The following is a 6895-nucleotide window of genomic DNA, read 5'->3' on the forward strand; positions in this document are numbered from 1 at the left end:
CCTAAGTCTTCCTCGTCGCGTCTTATGGACCCCACGTGGAGGTTCCACAGAACTAAGCGAGGGTGCCAGATGGTGCCCTGTCCCTGAGAGAGTAGGTCCTCTCTCAAAGGGACTCGCCAGGGGGGGCGTCGCGAGGAGGGAGGAGTTCTGATTATCCAGGTCCGGTTGGGCCAGGGGCGCAACTAGCAAGACCTGCCCCTCTGTCCTCCCTGACCTTGCACAGAAACTGCGCGAGTAGGCTCACTGGGGGGAGTGCATACTTACGCATGACTCGGGGTGGAGTCGCCATTCTCCCGGGGAAGGAGCTGCCGTGAGAGCCTGTTGGTCGCACGGTTGAGCCCATGCGGGGTGTAAATAGCAAGCAGTCGACTATCAGCTGCGTATGACTCCAGAGAGAGCAGACTGCGAGCGAGCTGAGACATGCAGCGGGAACGTATACCCCCCATCCGGAGTGGAATACGCTACGCGGCCGTGCTGTCCGTCCTGACCAGCACGTGTTGCCCCCTCAGCACCGGTTAAAAAGCGGCGCAGAGCGAGAACACTGCCAACAGCTCTAGGCAGTCTATATGCCAATGCAGCTGGGTTTCCCCCTACACAGGTCCGCAGCAGCATGCCCGCTACACACGGCCCCCCCCCACCCCATACTGGAGGCATCTGCCGAAACGGACAGCCTGCCTGGACGCCTGACCTAGGGGCACACTGGCCGTAGGAGGAGGGGTCCTTTCCAGGGGGTGCGGGTGCGGTGACACAGCGCAGTGACAGTCACTCGGTGTGGGCCCGCGTGCCATGCGCGTCTGGGGACCCGATCGTGAAGCCAATGCTGTAGTGGTCTCATATGGAGCAATCCGAGCGGCGTGGCCGCGGCCACGGATGCCATATGCCCCAGGAGCCTCTGAAATAATTTCAGGGGGACCACTTTTTTTCCTGTCGAACTCTCTCAGACAGTTCAGCATTACCCTCGGCGCGCTCTCGTGAGAGGCGCGCCTCCATAGTGATCGAGTCCAGCTCCAACCCGAGAAAGGAGATGCTCTGCACGGGGGCGAGCTTGCTCTTTTCTCGGTTGACCTGAAACCCAACGGGCGGAGGTGCCGGAGCACCTTGTCTCTGTGCATAATCAATTGCTCCGAGAGTGGGCTAAAAATCAGCCAGTCATCGAATAATTGAGCGTAGCGGATGCCGGCGAGCCGAAGGGGCGCGAGGGCACCCCCCGCGAGCTTGGTGAAACTCGCGGAGACAGAGAGAGCCCGAAGGGGAGGACCTTGTATTGCCACGCTCGACCTTCAAACGCAAACCGCAGAAAACTGCCGGTGGCGTGGAAGTGTGACGATATGAAAATACGCGTCCTTCAGATCTATTGCTGCAAACCAATCCTGAGGACGAATGCATCGCGTTGATGCGCATCTGCGTAAGCATTCCGAAGCGCAGCCTGTGAAGGCAGCGGTTCCAAATGTGCAGATATAGGATTAGCCATAGCCCACCGCTTTTTTTTTTTTTTTTTTTGGGGCACGATGAAGTGCGGGCTGTAAAACCCGCGCTCCATCTCGGCTGGAGGGCCGGCTCGATTGCATCCTTCGCCAGGAGGACAGCAATCTCCTCTCGCAAGACAGGGGCGGACGCAGGACTGACCCTGGTCGCCCGTGAACCTGGGAGGGCCGTTTAGCGAACTGAATCGCATAGCCGAGTCTGGTCGTATGGATGAGCCATTGCGATGGGCTTGGCCCGCGCTAACCAGGCAGGCAGAGCCCCCGCAATGGTCCCAACCCGCACGATCGCTGACGTGCCAGCGGCGGGGCAGCGTGGAGTGAGTGGGCTCATCCGGGGAGCGCTGGGGTCCCACAGGAGAGCAGGAGAGGAGATGTTCTCGTCTCGCACTCAAACTCCAGGGAGAGGGGCTGGGAGTGGAGAGAAAGGAGACCGTTCTCTCGTGCTCCATGAGCCCATTGGCGAAATGCACCGATCCTGCGAGCTGGAAGGCATAGCGTCCCAGACTGGCAGTGTTCGGGCTGGTCACATCCGGAGGAGGGGAAAAGTGCTCTTTCACTGAGGATTTTGATGGCGTTTTTTTTTTTTTTTTATTACGCCTTTAAATAACGTGCCCGCCCTCCAGCGGGGAAAGAGCAAATTCCCTCCTCCCCAGATGGCCCGCCTCAGGGACGCTTCGCGGTCCGTTTTACCGAACTTAGCGGCGCCCTGGGCGGGGGACGCTGGTTGCCGGCGCGATGCTCGGCGGCAGCCCGCGTGGCCGGAGGCGCAGGCGGGGGCGGCGAAGCAAAGCTTGCGAGCGGGCGTCCTCGGCGAAAAGCAGTGGATGTGGATGGCTCGGCGGGGGGGAGCGGTCATAACAATCCCGCCGATAGAGACCTCGCCCATCGCCTTCCGACTGCTCTATCATCACCGTGCGTGAATTCCTGGGCGAATTCACCGCCAGTGTCGCCGAACAGGCCAGCCTGGGATATGGGTGAGTTAAGAAAGCGAACTTTGTCACCGTCACGCACATCACCAGGTTTAGCCTGAGGTGGCATTCCTGGATCACGGATGTGATCATCGTCCTTCCCAGGGGCACACACAGCCGACTTTTTTTTTTTTTTTTTTTTTGTAAGAGCATAGGCGGTTGCGGTGCGGAGCGCATGCTCAGTCCCTGAGTCAGAACCATCCTCGCGCAGCCGGGCCAGCGCCTGCGCTTGCCATAGCGTGCATGGTGAGGGGGAAGGCGCACGCAGCACACTGCGTGAGCCTACTGTGCCCACCCAGGAAGAAGGGGATGGGGAGGCTTAGAAGGTCTCGCCTTCATCCTCCACATCACACCCCTCTAATCGGTCCGGCCGCGGAGCTGGGGGATAAACCATCTCCAGAGCCACGGCCGAAGCAGCCTGGGGAAGCACAGCCGCAAAGTCTGCTTCTGGATTCGACGCCCGCGCTCAAAGTCCCGGAGGGAGCGAGCGGGTTCGAATCCTCGTCAGACCTTGACAGCCCAACCTCCAAGGATGGTGAGGATGGAAGCGCACGCAGATCGGGCAGAAAAAAGTGCCCTCAGGACAGCGTGAGTTTACTGTGCACTTCCGGGAAGAAGGGGACGGGAGGCTTTGAAGGTCTTGCCTCCTTATATCCTCCACATACACCCATCTAGTCGGTCCGGCCGCGGGGCTGGGGGATAAACCATCACCAGACCCACGGCCGAAGCAGCCCGAGAAAGCACGGCCATCACGTCTGCTTTTTAGATGCTAACGCCGCGCTCCCCCCCGGAGGGAGGGAGCGAGCGGGCTCGCATCCTCATCAGACAATGACAGCCCATCCTCCGATGCAGCGCATGGACATCTGACCCCCGGTGTCATCAGGTGAGAGAGGCGACCGTCAAGGACGGAGCGCTTCTTCTTCACCTGAAGCTTGGATGGAGCGCGTGGAGGAGCGAGAGGTCCACGGCCCGGGGGCGGCGGATTTACTCTCACTGAAACCCTCAGATCTGCCCGAGTGCCTACCGCAGTGCGGGTGACAACTGGGGTGGGTGGCTCTTTTGCAAGAGCGAGCCGCGATCTTAACTGCGCAACAGACATGACATCAGTGATGGCATGCACTGCCCGCGAGCACCGCATTAACATGCTGGACCCCCAGACATGAAACGCTGTGCTCGGGCCCATCATCCGGGGATAGGAAACCACCGCATCCAGAAACGCACGGTCGGAGTGACGTCTTGAAAAAGACGCACTGCACGACCGTGTTGCTCTTTTAGGAAAGCTTTTTTCCTATATACAAACCGCTCTTGGAGGACCGGACCCAAAGGACGCCAGGCAAGGGAGAAATACCCAGCTCGACCATCTGCCACTGCGTATACGCGCTCTGGACCGGGAGAAGCTGCTTCTCGATCTCTCTCTGTAGACACAGGTTGGAGATACCCTCAAAGACTCTCTCAGAAGCTTCGTGAAAGGCTCTGAAAGCGAAAGGATGTCGAGCATGGCACTGGCTGCGTCTTTATAGCATGACTGATTGTCATTGACGCCAGCTGTGCACGCTGACGCTGCCAACTCATTGGCATTTCATTGGCCCGTTTTTTATACTCTTTCAGATGATTGGATTCTGACGAAATCCCCATAGTGGAAGTTTCCACATAGCATTGGAGTTCCCCATCCGAAGGGGAAGCTTTTTTTCAGAAGCTCTGCACTGCTCCACATGGTTCATCCAGGTAGGATGGTTTATATGTTTAATATCTCCTTCATAATTGTATTGAAAAGCAGATGTTCACTTTTCTGAAGGATGTACAGTAAAATGAGTGTGTCATTAATTGAATTGAATATAAAATTATTAGCCTTCTTGTGGAATGGTAATTATTTTTCAAACATGTCTTAAGTGATGGTTACATTTGTTCTTCTGGGAAAGAAGTCTTATTTCTTTTAGTTTGGCTGGAATAAAAGCAGTTTAAAAATTATTTAAAATAATTTTTTGACCAATGGCCTGCGTAATTAACCTAATTAACCAAGTTATGCACTTTAAGCTGAATACTAGTAGTATGTTGAAAAATATGAATGCAAAAATGTATACTGTAATCCACTGTACATCTAATATTGCTGTGGAAAGACTTTCTGGATTTATTCATGTTCTGCTGAAAGTAACTTGTTCATTTAAAAACTGTTTCCTTTTCATATTTGATGATGAACTTTGAGGAGAATAATGACACTTCGTTGCTTGACTGCAGTGTAATATAATTCATGCAAAGCTTCATGGGTTTCGCAGGGCACTAAGTTTACATCTCAGCTTTGATTTATTTGATTGTTTTTTATAAACTCTGAGTTTACATCTAAGTTTTTAGTTTTCTAAAGGCTTGTACACTCTGGGACAATGTTTAATGCTTTGTGACTGTACAAATGTGAGTGGATAACACTGCAAAACAGCTTTCAAAAATGATTCTGGCTTGTTTTTTTGGTTTGACGCGATGCAATAAAAACAAGCGTAAAGTTGCTCATGCAGTGCTACCTTGTGTATTTCTCATTATTATTTTTTTTAATTAAGCAGCATGTATTGTTAGGAAGTGATTTTGCACGTTTACTTGACATAGTGAAAATGTGAAAATCACTTGAGCAGTAATGTTGAAAAACGCTGATAATTGCGAGCAATTAAACTTCACAAAATCTGGATCTAATTTCTTGTGTTGTCAAAATTTAATCACAAATAATCACATCCAAACGTTTAATTGTTATTATTAATGTTCTCTCAAATTTATACATGTGTGCAAACAGTTGAAGTCAGAATTATTAGCCCCCTTTGATTTTTTTTTTCCCTTTTTTAAATATTTCCCAAATGATGTTTAACAGAGCAAGGAAATGTTCACAGTATTTCTGATAATATTTTTTCTTCTGGAGAAAGTCTTATTAGTTTTATTTTGGCTAGAATAAAAGCAGTTTTTTTAATTTTTTAAACACCATTTTAAAGGTCTAAATTATCAGCCCCTTTAAGTTATATTTTTTCGATAGTTACAGAACAAACCATCGTTATACAATGACTTGCCTAATTACCCTAACCTGCCTAGTTAACCTAATTAACCTAGTTAAGCCTTTAAATGTCACTTTTAGCAGAATACTGGTATCTTGAAAAATATTTAGTCAAATATTATGAACATAGCAAAGATAAAATAAATCAGTTATTAGAAATGAGTTATTAAAACTATTATGATTAGAAATGTTGAAATTTTCTCTCCATTAAACAGAAATTTGGGAAAAAATAATCAGGGGGGCTAATAATTCTGACTTTAGCTGTATATAGAATTATTAATTTATTATTAAATATTTGGGTGTGATTAATCATTTGACAGCACTAATTCCAATTGATTTAAAAAAAAAATAGAAATAAGCTTCAATACCTTTGTCATTTTAACTGTACAGTATATGACACAAATGTTGTACATCAGAATATCTGAAAGTCAGATTTGAAATGACTGGAGGATGATTAATTGAGGGGTGTATTTAATTAAAGTGAAATTTCTTTTTTATTAACCAGTAAAGGTTAGCACTAAGCAAATTTTGCCAATCAACGTTAACATTTTAAAGCATTAAAAAAAAACACATACACTATAACCCAAGATGATGATTATTAAAAGCATTTTTCAAAAATGGACCCTTTTCACAAGACTGTTGTGACTTGTATTAATCAAAAAAACGTATCTGTATTTTATATGTGTTCATATCATCTCTGCATCAAATTACAAAAGCGAATTACTGCTTGTGTGAGGCGTTTCTAATGCAGCATCTATGGGTAAATTTGACTTTCTTCTTTCCTCTGGCTGCCGTTATCAGTCTCGCACTGTTTTATTCCTTTTTCTGAAAGTCTTGATAACACCATCATTGAGTTTTTTGTTAATATTTCAGCAAATAGGATTGTAAAAATATTTATGGCTCTTTTCCACTGACTGGTACAGTACGGTACAGTTCGGGTCACCTTTATCAGGCTTGCGTTTCCACTAACAAGGGTACCCTTTGGGTGGGCGTGGTGTATGACAGAAAGTTTCAGTCGACGTCATTCTAGCTCGAGAAAATGTCTACAATAAAGCTGTACGGGTCACTTACATATCATATGAAAAGCTCTTCTCACAACACAGACGCTTCATACACATAAATACTTGTGTAGAAATGCTTATTACTTTTCTATGAACTGCAGATCAATGACAGTGCGAAACAGCCTTCTGTAACGTCTGTAATTATATTAAATAACTAAATAAATGAACATATAAACACATACAGCCCCTTACAGTCTCTGATATGTTACCAACTACAGAAGAACTACATATAGCCGACATTTTGTCCATATTTAGGTTCAAAACAACACAAAATATAGCCTACAGTCAGTGAAAACCTCTCATCTGTGTCTGTAATCTTCAGCAGCACATGCCTTTTGATAGTGGAAACATCCA

Source organism: Danio aesculapii, chromosome 2 (assembly GCF_903798145.1).
Source record: "Danio aesculapii chromosome 2, fDanAes4.1, whole genome shotgun sequence".
NCBI lineage: Eukaryota > Metazoa > Chordata > Actinopteri > Cypriniformes > Danionidae > Danio > Danio aesculapii.